The 17,620-nt window shown below is 35.6% G+C and overlaps 1 protein-coding gene and 1 long non-coding RNA gene across 2 annotated transcripts in view; one reads left to right on the forward strand and one right to left on the reverse strand.

The window, feature by feature from the left end:
* LOC140514911 (uncharacterized) overlaps positions 1-3,610 on the reverse strand; it is a 68,637-nt gene extending 65,027 nt beyond the window's left edge. The window contains exon 1 of the long non-coding RNA XR_011970773.1: positions 3,246-3,610. This is a non-coding gene — a long non-coding RNA (uncharacterized lncRNA). The remainder of the gene's footprint in view (positions 1-3,245) is intronic.
* LOC140514910 (uncharacterized) overlaps positions 1,835-17,620 on the forward strand; it is a 47,800-nt gene continuing 32,014 nt past the window's right edge. The window contains exon 1 of the mRNA XM_072625401.1: positions 1,835-2,209. The gene's annotated coding sequence lies outside the window, so the exon portion shown is untranslated. The remainder of the gene's footprint in view (positions 2,210-17,620) is intronic.

Here is a 17,620-nt window from a genome sequence, read left to right on the forward strand (position 1 = left end):
TCCTGAGCAGTCTTGAGGATAGTGGTAGTCCTTATAACCATTGTTCATACTAATTTGGCATATAATAATCCAAGCAGAAACAAAAATGCTTTTGATTTCTTAGAAGTTTGTTTGGTTTCTTATTTAAATCTTTTCTCAGAATTATTTTTATGTGGTTCATAAAGGTTTAAAGGTCAACCTTAAATTCATTAAGTTTTAAAGTGGTTACCAAGTTAAGTGTATTCAATGGAATTCCATTTACTATGTACAACAAATCCTTGGATTTAAAGAGTTATTTCCTTACATCAGAGGCATAGTGGGGCTAATTTTAAATTAGATAATAGAGGAAAATGTGCTTTGAAATTTAAAATACTATGTAATATAAAGCCATGGTGATGGTTCAAAATATGATACCAGAATAAACAAGCATACTATCTGAGTTTTTTAGAAACAATCACGAATCTGTGACTATTTTAAAAGATCAATAACTTTATTGTGCCTCATTCTCTTGAAAGAGTTTGAATCCACTGTATTAGGGGAAAACATTAGTACTGCTGATGTTGAGTCTGAAATCTCTTTATTTACAAAGGATACTATGTTCATGTGCTGTGTGCTAGTCATCAGATAACTCTATCTCCCTCTGCTGGTTAAATAATGATTCCTGTTTCCTTGTCTTTGGACTTTAAAAGACTCCAGAAACACAACAGTAAACCAAAGAGAGTTATGGTGCTTAATTCCTTGAGGTTAATTTCATCTGAATCAGGCTGTCTCAGATAGGTTGAACCAAAACACTTGGGGCAAGAATTCTATTTTCATATAAGTAATAAATTATTTCCACAAAATAAAAATATTTCATTTTATTATAGAAGAAAGTAAAGTTTGTCATAATTCAGGATACTGAATATAACCAGTAAAATCTTATGCTAGCTTGTTGAATATTTCAATTATGTTCATCCTCAGGATAAAAAATGTCATAATTATTCAGAAAAATTTTAAAACACCCTTTTTAGTTTTGGAGAATGCATGGATATTTAAAAAATTAAATGTTTATCTTATTGTTAAATAGCTCATTAGTGCACTGCTACTCGAGTGAGTGAAGTCAAAGCCTGATTTTTGGTATTTTAAATGGTATTACAAGTTGCCTTTAGGTTCATAGGGTTAAACAGGTAAATGCTTTCACATGTAGGTCCTTCCTAAAAATGAGGACAATAATGATGAGCCAGCCACTTTTCCAGAGGTGGAAAGAAACTAGTTAGAATACCTAATCTCTGGAGACATATCCCCTCCATTAAGTGGAACCTTCTGACTCTATCGAAGGTCCTGAAAGCCAGCAGCTGGATTCTGTCATCCCTGACTGGGGCGGACTTGTTAGTGTAGTGTGACCCCTGGAACACTCACACAGATAATACTGGCACCTCTTTCTGCTCTAATCTACTACCAGTCTGAGCAATTCCACAGGAGATAGGGGCATTAAGGCCAGAGTATTCCAAACAACATTTAGCCATGGTAGCAGTGGATTGTGACAGCCCAAGACTGATTCTACAAGGCAAATACTTTTCTTCTCAGGGGGAAGAAAAGTTTTGTGGGTTTTTTCTTTAATACAGTGGAGACCCAATGTTCAGTTTTAAAACCTTACCACAATGGAAAGCCCAACCCACTTTCAGCTGAGCCTAAGAGAAATCTCAACTCTAGGTCAAGGATTCTTAAACATTTGTGTTTCATGTTCCCCTTTGGCAATCTGGTGAAACCTATGAACTCAGAATATTACGTTTAAATTCAAAATCAAAGGGAATGTTAAATTTAAATATAATAAGGATGTAATTTTTCCTCTCCAAATTCGTGCAGCACAGTTCATTACTAGTTCTTGAAATCCAAGTAAAGAGCCTTAAGTTCTAAAAAGCTATAATTAAACATCACCAAAAAAACAATTGAAAATCAAACATCTCATTCAATTATCTGGATAGTTTGGTCACATCATGCCAAACTTCTGGATGTCAGGAAATGTTCTGGTAACTGACTGCTTTCTCAGTGCATATATAGAGGGATACCAATAGTATACAGATATAGTACAACCAGGCTTCTGGAGATGGGAACATCTTATCATAATTAAACACTTTAGTTCATACCAGGCCTGGCTATAGCTTGTGACTCTCACATGAACTTAACTCATTTTTTTTTTTTTGAAATCTCTATTTATGGTTTTAGCCAACACTGAGCACACAGCCATAAGGTAAGGGAAAGAATTTTTTATTTTTTACAGATATTTTTCTTAACTGTATCCTATTTAAGGTCAGAGGACTTGGGCAAGGCACTTAATTTTCCTGAAACTCAGTTTCTTTCTCTGTCTACGTGGAGACTGGGATAGTTGGAATATATATGTGGCCTCTGAAGTCTCTTCTAGCTTTAGAGTTAGTGTGCCAAAATAAATTCTTTTTTAAGTTGATACTTAGGTTTTGTGGGTGACAAGAGCTATGTAAGAATCACTTTCACACTTGTTTGTTTGCTTAAGAGTCATAAAAGTAGGCCTTATCTAATAACTTGATTTAAATTTAAAGTTCTGTTAACAGGACTTCTTGGAAGAAAACTGTCCGTCCGGTAATCTACAATGTCTGGTACTCTAAAATAAAATCATACAATATTCAAAGGTCATTCTTTCCTGTGGAAAGGCATTGTGTTCTGGCAAAGACTGATTATCATTTTGTTTATGCTTGAACAAAAGCATGACAGCTTCTATTTTAAAATCATATTAGTATTTAGGAGCAGAGTAGTTATAAAGCAGAGCTGGTACACTCCAAATATCTTTGATATGCACAAAAATATTAATTGATTATAACTATTATGAAAATTGCTGTTAGAAATCATGCCCTTCATAGTTACCATAAGCCGGGTGTGGGGATGGAGAAAGAGAGTGAGGTATTCCTCACTATATGCCATTTTTCTATAGCAGCAATCTAAAGAGTATAAGAGAAATTAACAGCCATAACGATGAGGAGTAAGTCATTCCTCCAACAGATAATTGATCCAAGGCTCCAAAGAAACAGCTCTCCAAAGAAGAAACACAAACTATCACCAGCCATATGAAAGATCACTGACAATGAGAGAAATTAACAGTGTAGTTTCACCTGTCACCGTCACAGGTGAAAAAAGAGACATGAGAATAATCAAGTGTTAGAGGGAGAGGACAAATACATTTATACACCGCAGAGGACTTTTATTCTGCAAAACAACTTAAAATTATGCTAAAAAAAAAAAATGGCTAAACTGACCATATCCTTTGATCCAGACATCCCACGGGTAGACATAAATCTCCTCCCATTTTCCAGGAATGTCTTGCTTGCCCCAGCACAGGGTAATCACCTGAAATCTCTTCCCTATGCAAATTCACTCAAGTTTTAATACTCAGGACTTTCCCAGCTCTCTCCGTTGCCTCTCCACTTTCACTGAATGACCGGAGAGTGGAGCAATAAAGACTTCCTTTGGAAAGGGCTCAAAACTTTTAGGTAACTGAATTTTCCTCCAAAGGCTTAAATCAAGTACCACCCGGTCACCCACGGGGTGTGTTTCCCCATTAGATTGTAAACTCTTTGTGGGCAGGGACTATCTTTCTTTTTTCTATTTGCATTCCTAGCACTTAATTAACATAGTGCCTGACACATGGCAGGTGGTTAATAAACGTTTATTGAATTGAATATACCCCCAATAAATTAAAAACAGAAAGGTCCGATATACAGTAAAATACTTGAAACAGCTCTTTTTTTTTCAGCAAAGAATGTAATGGGGACACTAGGAAAAGGAGGAAAGCAGATATATATCAATTGGAAAATAACTCAAGATATTGCATTATGAAATTAATAGAATATTATTGTGATATAAGATAAAATGAATGTTTTCATTGATGTACATGGCAAGAATTTTTTTTAAAATGAAAAATGGAGCACTGTATAATTATAATGACTCTTCTTAACCAAAAAGAAAAAAAAGGAGATAAGTTACCTCCTTTCTTTACAGAGGATGGAGAGTATGAGTGCTGTATTACATATGCTGTCAGACTCAGTTGATGTATTGATTAGTTTTGATATACTGTTTTTTTCTTCTTTTTAAATAATTCTTTGTTGTAAGGGATGACTTTCTACATAGGGGGAAGAAGAATTCCTCAGGAAATAAGGTGATAAAAACCAAAAAAACATCCAAATATATTATTAAAATAGTTGATGATGATCAACAGTTCTTCTGGAGTGTGACCTTAAATTGAATGTTTTTCTAGAGAAAATATATCTTCTACATCTCAATCAAGACAGATTTTGTGGATGACTTGGGCCAAAATTCCCTGAATTGTTCCATCCAGCTTAGAGATTTTAAGATTCTAGTCTGTTCTAATGGTGGGAAGAGGATAACAGCTGATAGCCCTGTGTCGGAAAGATTTGGTTCATTCTGCTTGGTCTCAGACTTCAGAACTAGAAATGATGGATAGAAGTTGCAAAGAGACAGATTTCAACTTTATGGAAGGAAAAACTTTCTTATAATTAGAATTGTTGACAAGGAAGGGACCCCGGAGTCACAAGTGTTACTGCACTGAAGCTAAAATAGTACTGGACTGAGAAAAGTGAATTAGAATTCTACCTCAGATACTTAGTGACTTTGCGACCCTGGTAGAATCACCATCCTTCTCAGAATCAATTTCCTCACCAAGAAAGTGAAATTAATAATAGCACCTACCTCGCAGAGTGGTTGTAAGGTTTAAAGGAGATTTTATATATAGATAGATATAGATATAGATATATGTACACACACACACACATACATATATACACATATGTATATATGTGTGTGAACGTATATATATAGTGCTTTGCAAACTTCATAGAGTGCTATATCAGTTTCTACTTTTATTACTTAGTTTAACAAGGGGATGACTTTCCTTTAAAATTTTGGTCCAGAGAGGCTTGAATAACCAACATGGTATGAGCAGTTTAATCTTCGTTGAGGACTAGGTGATTTACTCTGTGCTCTTTCTAGACCTTAAACAAAGGTTGTTATTTATGAACCCTTTACCACCTCCCCCCCCCCCCCCCCCCCTCCACTTTGTGTCACTAGAAGTCTTAATGAAGACGCTCAGTTGCTGTTTTTTTCCCTTTAAAGTCCAGGGAAATTCTCTGGGGCTCTGTTTTGTACCTTTGTTTTGCTTTTTCATGTAGCTTCTTATGCTGAATACTCATGGAATTCACTAAGCTTAGAGCCCCCCAGACTAGGTTAGAATTCTATCCCTTTGCTTAGAGCCCTTGCCTCTAAGCAGAGAATGGCCTCTCCATAGATCTCTGAAAAAGCTCTGCTAACCACTGTTTCACCTTTCACTCCTGTATAGCAAATAATCAGAACACAATAAAATTTAGCTTATCTCTTTAACTGGAGACACAACCCATTATAAAAGTCCTAACAGCAAATAAACAAGGTCTTAAAAGAGCAGGAAATTCTGAATGAGTAAGCCATGGCCATTCATCAGGCAGAAATGAGGCAGGGGGAAGAAGGTAGGAGTGGGTTAATAGAGAGAAGATAAATTCATCAGGTTTCAGAAGAAACACAAGGCAAGCACATTCAGGTAAACAGCAAGTTCCAACTAGGCAGATCACTCCTTCAGCAGATTAGTGACCCAGCAAGGCTCCAACTGCTTAGAATTATACTTAATCGGGTGTAGCAGTGTCTTTAACTTACAATCTGTTCTTATTACTGGGGTGCAACCTCTGTGCTCCTCTCTTTGGAGCACCAGCATTCCTGGGCTCCTTTTCATAGCTCCCACTTTTCATGATACTTGTATCTTTCTTTCCATCCTGGAAAACTACACTTCCCAGAAGCTCCCACTCCTGTTAAATAGCTACATTTAATTTATTGGCATCTCATTTTTACATTGAGGAGACCACAGTTCCATTAAAGCTCCAAAATATTCATTATAAGTCAATTGATAAAAACCAAAGAAGTAACAATATAGTTAAGATGTCATGTTATCAAACATTACCAGCCCTCAGAAAAATTTCAAAGTAGATAAAAGTTTATCTTAGGCCTATTCTTGGTTAGAATTTTCTTTTCTTAAACAGAACTTTCACTTAGCAGAGGTTAAGTGATTTGCCCAGGGTCATAGAGCTGGTAAGTATTAAATCCAGCCTCAGACACTTACTGGCTGTGTTACTTTTGCCTGGGCAAGTCATTTAATTTATCTGCCTCAGTTTCTTTAAATGTAAAAAGGTGATAATAATAATACCTGACTCTAAAGGGTGTTATGAGAATCAAATAATATACATATATAATAAAAAATAATATTTGTAAAGTACCTAGCACTGTACCTAGCACATAGTTGTTTCAATGATTTCAACTAGGTCCAACTTTTCATGATCCCATTTAGAGTTTTCTTGGCAAAGACACTGAAGTAGTTTGCCTTTTCCTTCTCCAGTTCATTTTACAGATGAGGAAACTGAGACAAACAGGGCTAGGTGACTTGCCCAGGGTTGCACAACTAACAAGTGTCTGAGACTAGATTTGAACTCAGGTCTTCCCAACTCCAGACAGAAAGCATCTGCCCCATATAAGTAGGTGCTTGATAAACTTTTGCTTCCTTCTTTCCTCCCTTCCTCCCTTTTTCCTCTTTTTTCTTCTTTTCTTTGTTTCTTCCTTCCCTTAAAATTCCCTGTCTTCATTCCCTCTCTACTTGTTGAATTCCTACAATTTTTGAAAATCAAACTTAAATGCAGTTTTATCAAGTTTTCTCTCATACCCCCAATTAGTAATGGTCTTATCTCCTAAAAATTGATGTAGAACTCTTCTGGACTTTTCCATCCAAGATCTTTTCAACCCTGGAACTTAGACTTCAATCAGTACCCTTGGGGCTCCTCCATCCATCTGACTGGAGATGACAGAAGGCTCACTCAGCCCACCCCCAGAACATCTATTTAAGAAGGGTACCCAGGTCAACCATCTCCATTTCCCATCAGACTACACTCCTTTGGACTTACCCATTATGCCCACTGCCAGATTTTCCTTTTCCTTTTATATAATGTCTTCCACTTTTAGATTGTAATCTCCTTCAGGGGAGGAACTATCTTTGACCTTTCTTCGTATTTCAAGCACTTGGTACAGTGTCCTCAAGGGAAAGACAAAATATTTTCACAGAAATGTCAAGATAAGGGCAATTTCTAATCGAATTGGAACTGGATGGTGAAAGAGAGAGACAGAAACTCATAGACATGGGAGAGCAGCACCAGGCCTTGCAGTTCCCAGACTCTGAGGATAGCCACAGATAAGAAACTGACTCCTGGCAAGAGCTGTGAAATTGGACAACAGGAATTGACTGTAAGTAGGAAATAAGATCTGAAGACAGAAATGTGACTTTGATGACCAACTTACTACCTCATCCTGTGAGAGTGAAAGGTTACTGCCATACCTATTTATAGACTGTCTGTTAGACTCCTCTATTTAGCATGTGTACAGCAGAAAATTTCATCAAGTAAATAAACTTCCTGGCTGTATTTTTATCTCTCTCATGTATCATTAGATTGAAAGGAAGGGAAAATGGGCTCCAGATTGGGAGTAGTGTTGGGCCACATGGCATTGGAGGTGGGAAATGCTTGGAATATCAAATTTTATCAAACAGTGGCTAATAACACCACTCATCTTCTTGATTGTACCATGCTTTTACTGAGCTCATTTAACTATCACTTAGCCATAACCTTGAAGTACGCATCTAGAAGCAACTGGACTTAAAATAGGAGTTTTTAGTCTCGGACCCTTGGACTGGTCCATGGATATATTTCAAGGAGTTTGTGAATTTCAATAGGAAAAACAAAGCAAAACAAAACATTGTGACTCTATTTTTGCTGTCTTCTAACTGGAATTTAGCATTTGCTTCCATTATGAATGTAGGCAATAAAACACTATTCTAAGAAGAGGTATTCGACTTCACCACATTAAGAACCTCTGAACTTAAAAGGAATAAAAATGGCCATTGGAAAGTGAGGAACCATAGGTGACATGTCATGATTGACACATACTCCTAGATAAGTAGCCCAGGATGTGCTAAGGAAGAGTGCACCTTCACCCCAAATGACTCAACTCTAAGAATTCAATTTTTTAGGTAAACATCACTTACCTTCCTTTCATGTACCCTATCGCACAGCAAATGAGACCGTTCACTGTTTCCCAATCAATCAACAAACATTTATTTAGCACCTATTATGTGTTAGACATTTTGTTAGGTGCTAATTGATGGGACTGATGAAGTAATGGGACCCCTAAAAAAGGATCCTTGAACTTTCCCCCAAATTTCAGCAGCTCGGATTCTTGGTGTTCTCCTGGGCCTTCCAGTTCATCCCAGTATAATCCTTTCAACTATCCTTTCATTGTGGCCCCAATCCAGCTCAGTCCTTCATTCTCTGTTACCTTTGCACCACCCCACTCCTTAATTCCATCCATATCTTCCCATATTCTTTCTTGTATAAAGATATCAATCCCATCTCAATCAAAGGCAAGGATTTTTAAAATCTGACCCGCTTGTATTGGCATCACAAATACTGCATTCACTTAGAACCTGGTCCACTTCTATTGGCAAAACAATAAACCTCAATATTTGAACTGAAAGAAGTGCATTTTGGGAGCACCATGGTCTAGGGGTGCTAGGAACTCTGAAATGCAAGGGCACAGGGTGGGGGTCTAACTCAGAAGTGTTCATCCTCTCAAGGTTTCTTTCAGTTCAAGTGGCAAGTTTATTATGACACCAGTTGGGTGGATGAAATTCTTACTGAGTCTGAACATTTGATAAGGACAAGACTGATGCTTTTATAAGGGAAGAGACTGTGGGAAGATCTGAATGGAATCTCGGAATGGCAAGTAGCCTGGAGTGGTCTGGAGGTAACAGAGAATGAAGGGCTGGGCTGGGTCAGGGGCCACAAGGAAAGGACAGCTGCAAGGATTTTACTGTAACGGGCCAGATGGCTCAGGTGAACACAGGAATCTGGGTTGTTGAAATGTGTGGGAAAGTTCAAGGACCCTTTTTTAGGGTCCCATTGCTCCATCAGCCCCATCACTGATGATCCAAATACAAAGAGTAAAACAATTTCTCCCCTCAAGGAATGGTTCACACCATTCATTCTGCCCAAAACACCCTCCTCACCTCTTTTTAAAAATTCTGCCCATCCTTAAGTCTCACTTCAAATGTTATCCTCTCCACAAAGCTTTCCATGATATTCATAGCTGAATGTGAGTTTTCCCTCTGAGCTCACATACCACTTTATACCTCTCACTGGATTTTCACATGTTCAGTCACATTCGGTCATGTCCAACTCTTCATGACCCCATTTGGGGTTTTCTTGGCAAAGATACCAGCATAGTTAGCCACTGCCTTCTCCACTTACTTTACAAATGAGGTGACTGAGGCAAACAGGGTTAAGGACTTGCCCAGAGTCACACAGCTAGTAAGTGTCTGAGGCCAGATTTTAATTTAGAAAGATGAGTCTTTCTGACTTCAGGCCCCAACTCCCCTTGTGCATTTTCATAATCTATTTTTTATTACAACTATTTAACTGCCTCAAACTTGCTGTGAATAGGACATAAGAGAATAGATATAAAGTATTTTGTAAGTCATAAAGCATTACATAAATCTGTTATTATTATTATTATTTGATTTTTTACAAAAAAAAACAAACTTGAGATTTTATCAGTGAGGAGGAACTCTCTCTCCCAATGCAGATCAGCATCTTCTTTGCAATTTGCAGTCTTAGAAAGTTGGATGGGGGCTGATAGGCTATGACTTGCCCAGGATATGTAGAGATAGAACCTGAACCCAGATCTTCTCGTCTGATGCCTATTCTCTGTCCACTATGCAATGTGAGTCTGATTACTGTCATTATTCATAGTAATGCCTTAGCTTTTATATTACTACTACTACAAGGGGCTGTCTCCAGTCATCTTGATCTGTATCTTGTCACTGGACCAAAATGGCTCCAGAGGAGAAAGTAAGATTGGTGACTTTGCCCAGCCCTCACTCATTTAAATTGAATTTATGTGCAAGTCATGGCATCACCTCCCTGATGTCATTGTCCTCTTCTAGAATGAAGGACAAACAATACTTCTATTACAACTGACAACAACAGCAACAATTGCTTTTATATAGTGCTTTAAGCTTTGCAAAGCATTTTGTATACATTAGCTCATTTGACCCTCTTAACAAATTATATCAACAAGCATTTATTTATGAAGAGCTAACTATGTGCTACACTCTATGCTATGTTCTGGAAATACAAATAAAAGCAGTAAGAAGGATATTGCCTAGACTCAAGAACCTTACATTCTAATGGGGAAAGACAATATATAAAAGAGAGGTAGAAAGGGGTCGGGGGGAAGATGAAGATCCTTGGCAAGGAGATATTGTAAAGAAAGTCTTGGAAATAAATCAGGAGTACAGTCTGGAAAAAAAGACATTGGTGACCTGCTCAGCCTCCTTAAAATGGAGGTTCTAAGAGGAACCAGTCAATTCAGAACCACCCAGTCTCACCAGAGTGAGTAGCCACAGGAAGGAAAATACTTTCACTGTGTAAAGCCCAGAAGTGGCCAAGTGTCCAGAGTGAAGAGTTCTCTGGAACTGTAGATTCAATTCAATACAATTGCATTCTAGGTAAGATCAAAGCAGAGAGTCAAGAGTGCAGCCTGAAGAAGAATGCAGACCCTCTAAGACTCTTTCAGGCTTTTTTCCTCTTCATCCCCATTCTCCTCCCCTTTCATATGCTCAAAGAGAGTGTATGATCAGTTCTTCTGGCTCTACTTTTTTTACTTTGTCTTATTGCAATAGATCTAGCTGCATTTCTTTGTAGTCATCTTACTCTATTTTAAACGCTTTTAGTATCATATTACATTAATTTTCAATGCATCAAGGACTTCAGATGTTGTCAGTCATATCAACATCCCCCTGACATGTCAATCACAATGGTCTATAATTTATAGTCTTAGAGAGTTGCAGAAAACTTAATCATGGAGATTACATGATTTGCCTATGGTCACACAGATAACTTTTAGAGACAAGACTAAAGTGCTCTATAGGCTACACCATGCAGCCTCTCCTGCATTAAAATGCCAGGATTTATTCTTCCATTTCCCTATAATTAGGTATTTTAGTTATATCCAACTTTTTATATTCAGTAATGCTATTATTAAAAAATCTTCAGATAGCTTTTTATTTGCTGCCTTTGTTAACATACTCAAGTATTTTTCATATTTCTTTAAAATTTCTTTTAAAATTTTAACAAAATTTATTCTTTAAAATTATTATTTTTTATTATTTGTATTATTTTATTCCCATGAGACTAGCACAGGGTCTTCTATATAAAAGAAATCCAAGCAATTTTTGTTGAATGAATGAATGAATGATTGAAAACTGAACAAATGTAAAAGCGATAAAATTTTGTAATTTTACCTAACCTTCAGCAAGGAATCTACTCCAAATTAAATTATGTATAAAAATTATTTTTATCTACATGATTATTATAGCAGACAAAGGCTTCAATGAGATAATTCTGTACTGAACCTACTACATCACCTTTAATTTTTTCCCTATAATTTACATATTTAAGTGATAAGGTGGTTAATATTAAAATAACTGATTTTTATATCCATTTTTAAACTTTTTATGATATACAGCTAGCTATGCTAATCCTGATAGAGTTCTGTGAGTTTTATCCTTTGATGAAATTTGTTAATTTCAGATAATTCTTTGACACCTCCCTTTCGAATGAATGAAGCAATTATTTAACACATAATTACAAAGACATATGTTTGAAATATTACAATTGTCAATAGTCACCGTTTCTAAGTGGACAACTTTCAGTCATAAGATTCACCACCATCTAACTACAGAAATCAGATGTAGTTTCTTTGCATAGTTTGGCTTTTCATCAGGACCTCCAGTTCTGCAGCTTGTGAAGTCTCCAGCTTGATCATTTGACATGGGTTTCCAATGAAATACTTGAAAATCCATACTATCCCCCTACACTTAATGAATCATAATCTTGCCTCAAAAGAGTTATTAGTGAACAGGGTAACTTGGAGGAAGGTAGATACTCTCATAGAAAGCCAATTAAGAGTATTTATGTTCAGCTTATCAATTCAGTCAATTCTGAGCAACTGCTGGCAATTGTGCTTAATGAGTTAGGGAAGCCTCTGTATTAAACATCTTTAGTTTTCTTCTGCTTTCAACTCTGCATTCCACTTTCTTTCATAGGAAAAGCCAAAGAAATCCAAAAGAGCTTACTGCATTTAACCCACACATTCCTAAGCGACCAAATCTGTATGGATTCTATACTTTGGCACTGTTAGGAGTCAGGATATGTGCCCAGGAATGAGCTTTCACAGATCCCCTTCATGTCTCAGAAGATCAGAAATCTAAAGAGGGAATTTGATGCACTGGAATCAGAAATCCTTAACTATGGTCCTCATCAGAATGGAAATGGTAGATCTCAACTGGCAAGCCTTCAAAGGCTATATAAATGTCAGATTACACAGGAACAACCGTGGCAGTATTTCAGTTGTTGCATATATGTTTGCATGTGTGTGTGCTGGTAAGTTTATTTTCCTGTTACTAAAGCTATGAAGATCACTGAGTATAGCTCCTTGAAAGAGCTGGGTATGCTTACTGGAAAACTCTCCCTAGCTATCCAATATGCATAACCATTTCATTAGAAGAGGAAGAAAATACCAGCTCTAAGAGATAAATGCTAGTATAGGACTAGGGGGTATGCTGGAGGAACTAGTCTAGAGACAGTTGTTAAATTTTCAGCAAACATTTGTCAGAAATTGGCATATGCTACAAAGCAGATCTTAATCTGATGTTTTCCTGATTGTCTAGACTTTAAAAAGTGATGAAGAAAATGTTAAAAATGCAGATCAGACTTCAAAGTTTGTAATGAGTACATTTTTTTCTCCCAAAGAGTCAGTTGTTAAATATTTACTAGCATACTGCTGGAGAGGACGATAGCAATTTTTTAAAAATCTACTGAATCTGAATAAGACAATTCATTACTGATATTTGTAAGACCCAGTAATTATACTAATAATTAGATTTTCACAAGTCAAAATTGCTGCCAATTGGGAGGGGGAAATTTCATTTACTTTAGGGAGAGAAAAATGAGCTAGCTTGGATAAATTAAGAAGTGTGATATTAACCTGGAATATTAAGATGACTTATCACATTTAGTAATATTTTATTTTTCCCAATTACATGTTATAACAGTTTTTGACTTTTAAAAAATTTTGAGATTCAAATTCTGTTCCTTCCCCCTCCCTGAGATGGCAAACAATCTGATACAGTTTACATATGTGCGATCATCTAAAACACTTCCATGTTAATCATTTTGTACAAGAAGATTTGAATAATAAAAAAGAAAGAAAGTGAAAAATAGCAGTCTTCACTCTGTATTCAGACAGTATCAGTTCTTTCTCTGCAGAAGGATAAAATGCTTCACAATGAATCCTTTGGGATTGTCTTAGATCATTGTATTGCTGAGAATAGTTAAGTCATCCACAGTTCTTCATCATACAATATTGATGTTACTGTGTATAACATTCTCCTGGTTCTGCTCACTTCATTTTGCATCAGCTCATGTAATTCTTTCCAGGTTTTTCTGAAATTATCCTACTCATCATTTCTTATAGCATAATAATATTCCATCACAACCATATACCACAACTTGTTTAGCCATTCCCCAACTGATGGACATCCTCTTGATTTTCAATTCTTTGCCATCACAAAAATAGCTACTATACATATTTTTGTACATATAGGTCCTTCATAAGACTTACCATTTTAAAAGCTTTTCTTAACTATCTGGCCTTTTTCTTCAGTCCATTTAACCTCTGTTCTATTGAGAGTGAGCCACAATTAAGAAAGTTAAATGCAAAGAACATTTTTCTCCTTACTCCTAATATGGTCAAAGCTGAGAAAACCTGGAAATCTGGTTTGAGTCTTTTATGTAAGATTCCAATTTCTTGGCCAAAAGAGCCTAAATTATTTTCAAATAACTAAGTGATCTTTTGCACACTTTTCTGACCCTTTCAATATTTCCTCCTTCCCTATATAATTAAGTCCCACCCTCAAATGACTAAATGACTTCATATGTTCAAACCTGGAATAGCCAAGAAAATTAGCCTTTGGCAAGAAAATGAAAGCTGTCTTTTGAAGAGTTAAATACCAATTTTTTTTAAAGTTGGTTTTTTTTCAATTAAGGGTGTCTACCTTGATTGGCTTTCTGATCTATATGTGAGAAAGTTAACAACTGACAGATAGATGGAATATGGGTTTAAGTACATGTTTATGTTACTTGTTTCATAGATTGGGTAAGGGTGTATCTCCTACACATTAAGGAAAAATGACTATATGGCATATCAACATAGTGGGAAATGTGCCAACAAAATTTGGGGGCCTAGACGCTAGTGACCCTTAGTTTATAGCTTAATTCTCATTTTGTCATATGGAGTTCCACTGTAAAGTCTGATACACACTTTCAAATTGGCCAGCTATTGCTAATGTCTTTTCAAGTTACTCCTAGATCTGAATAAATGGGAATATTAAATATTAAAGTTCAGCTTTCTGACTGTGAAACTATGAACTAGAACCACTAAAATTTTCTCTATACCTTACTCCAGCACAAATTAGTGATGGTTATTAATATATTTCAATAATTGTCCCCAAGATTCCAGTGCTGTACTAGGTTATAAAATGGGGCTGTGGAACACTCCTTCTTGGTTGTGTTTAGTTAGGATCAATGTTTATAGTATCCTATATTTACAACTGGAAGGGAAGTCATCTTACAAGTCATCTTGTCCATACACTTGATTTTACAGAAGAGAAACTGAGGCCTGGAGAGAGAATGTGACTTGCCCTTGACCATACAACAGACCTAGGACTAAAACCTAGGAGCTTTAACCCCTAATCTGGGACATTTTACACTGTACTATGTTGCCTCTTTGCACATAAAAGATAACTTAGATGCACCCTAATTGATAACGGGGAGCAAGCTTGGGAAACATGAGTGGAAAAGATTGAGTTCTTTGATCTATTAGTGTTTCCTACTGCATGTTGTATCTATGGTGTAGCTTTGCTGTGTTAGTGATCTGTGATTAGATGAATATAAGTAAGCATCCATAAGCCAGGCAGTCAGTTTTTATTTGCATTATAATTTAGTTTTTTGAGCCCAATTTTCTCCAAAGTCATTTTCTCCAATGATCTTTTTCTAGCCCCCTCCTAACAGTACTGAGTTGACCTTTGCTTCTTAAAGACAGTGCCAGTAAGATACAAGTCATATCTAGACATGAAATCTGGAAAGGTTAAATCTCTGGGTCAAAGGGTGTGGACATTTTTAACATTTTTAAAAATGCATAATTTAAATTGTTTTCCAAAAGGATTAAAGATCATTCACAGCTTTACCAATAATGCAGTCAACTGCCTATCTTCCTTTAACTTCCCCAAAGTTTACTCTTCATGTGTTGTTATTTTTGCCAATTTGCACGGTATAAAGAAAAACAGATTTTTTTTCATTTCAATTTGCAATTTTCATGTTATTGGCAATTTGTTGCATTCATATCTTTCTCAATAGTCTGTAGTTCTTCTTTTGAGAACTGTTTATTCATACCCTTTGACAACTTATCTACAGGAGAATGGTTTTTAGTTACATAATATATGTGTGGGTATACATATTTTAGTTGTCTACATATCTTGGATACCAGATCCTTATCTTATAAATTTGATTAAAAGATATTTTGTTATACAATCACTTCTCTTCTTAACCTTGAGGCATTAATTATGTTTGTACAGAAACTTTTCATTTTCACATAATCAAAGTTCTATCTCTTGTGTGGTTAATATTACATATCCTACCCATAGTTAGGAAAGATATATGATCTGTTTTTCTTATAATTTTTATGGTATGAATTCATGCCAATTTAGAATGTGTTGTGGAATATGTTGCAAAGTGTTGGCCTGAGCCTAATTTTTGCCAGACTACTTTCAAGTTTTCCCAGAACTATTTTTTTTTATCAACTAGAGAGTTCTTTCCAAAGAAATTTATGTTTTCTGATTTATTGAACAGAGTCCTTGAATTTCATCACTTCTGATTCTCCCTTGTCCACCATTTACTTCAGTTTTCTCATTTTAAAATGAAAATAATAATAACTACCTCCCAGGGTTGTTGTTGAAGGTAAAATGAAATACTTTTGTAAATCACTAAGTGCACCGCCTGCTGGCATACAGTAGGTGCTATATAAATGTTGTTGTTTTTAATCATTATTCCTAGACTACTCAATTGATCTCTTTATCTGTTTTTTAATCAAAGGCAAATGATTTTGGTGACTGCTACTTTGTAGTACAGATTAAGATCTGGAAACTCTATTCCCCCTTCATCCCTACTTCTTTTATTATTTCTCTTGATCTTCATGTTTTACTTCTCCAAATGAATTTTGTTTTTATTTATCATTTTATGTAAAGTATTAATTTGGTAGTTTGTTATAATATTAAAACTATGAAACTTTTGCTAGACTTTGCTTTGCTAGTATTATTTTTATTGTATTGAAGTGGCCTAGCATGAGCTTTAGCTATATAAGTTTTTCTTTATTTCTTTAAAGGAGCAAAGCGTAATTGAACTTATATAAGTATTTTGTGTGCTTTGGTATACTGATGGTCAAGTATTTTATACGTTTTGTAGGTATTTTGAATGGCATTTTCCTTTCTGTTGTTGACTGTTGGATTTTGGTGTTATTATAATGAAATGGTATCCATTGGAGTGGGGGTATTTTCTAGCCTACAACTTTACTTGAAGCTACTAATTGTGCTAATTAGTACTTTTGCTGATTCTTTAAGATTTTCCAAACCATTGTCATAAGTAGAATTAGTTCTGTCTACTTTACCTATCTTTATGCCTTTAATTTCTTTTTCTTTTCTATTTACTATTGCTAGCATTTCTAGAACTATCTCAAATAAAAATAGGATGAATGGGCATTTTTGCTTTATTCCCCTATTTATTTGAAAACTTTCTAATATAGTCACATTGTGTGTCATGCTTGCTTTTGGTTTTTGATAGGCTTTCTAGTCTGTACTTTTTTAGGGTTTTTTTTAGAAAAAATAAGCTTGTGTTTTATCAAAGACTTTTCCCACATATTTCACAATAGTCATGTAGTTTTAGATATTTTTGTTGTTAACATGATTGTTTTGTCAATGGAGAACTACCCAAGTATCCGTGATTTAAATCCAGCTTGACAATAATAAATGATTTCATAAATGAGTTACTGTAGTCTATTTCATAGGACCTTATTTGTACTTTTAGAAAGAAATCCCTTAATGGTTCTTCTCTTGCTATTTTGCTGTTTGTTTTTGTCATTATAGTTGTTTTTTACCCTGTAGGTATATTTTCCTTTCTAGTTTATTTTCTTCTTTTTGGGGGGTAATTTGTTTTATTACTTTAACTTTCCTTGATTGCTGAATTTGGTTACCTGTAATTGTATTTCTATTGCCTGGTGTTGTGTAAAACATGTAATTTGCTCACTTCTCATGTTCTTTCTAGGAATTCTTAAGATGCTACTCTTTTATTGAATGTCTATCTTTTTCATTTTTGGATAAGCT

This window comes from Notamacropus eugenii, chromosome 7 (assembly GCF_028372415.1).
Source record: "Notamacropus eugenii isolate mMacEug1 chromosome 7, mMacEug1.pri_v2, whole genome shotgun sequence".
NCBI classification, from domain to species: domain Eukaryota; kingdom Metazoa; phylum Chordata; class Mammalia; order Diprotodontia; family Macropodidae; genus Notamacropus; species Notamacropus eugenii.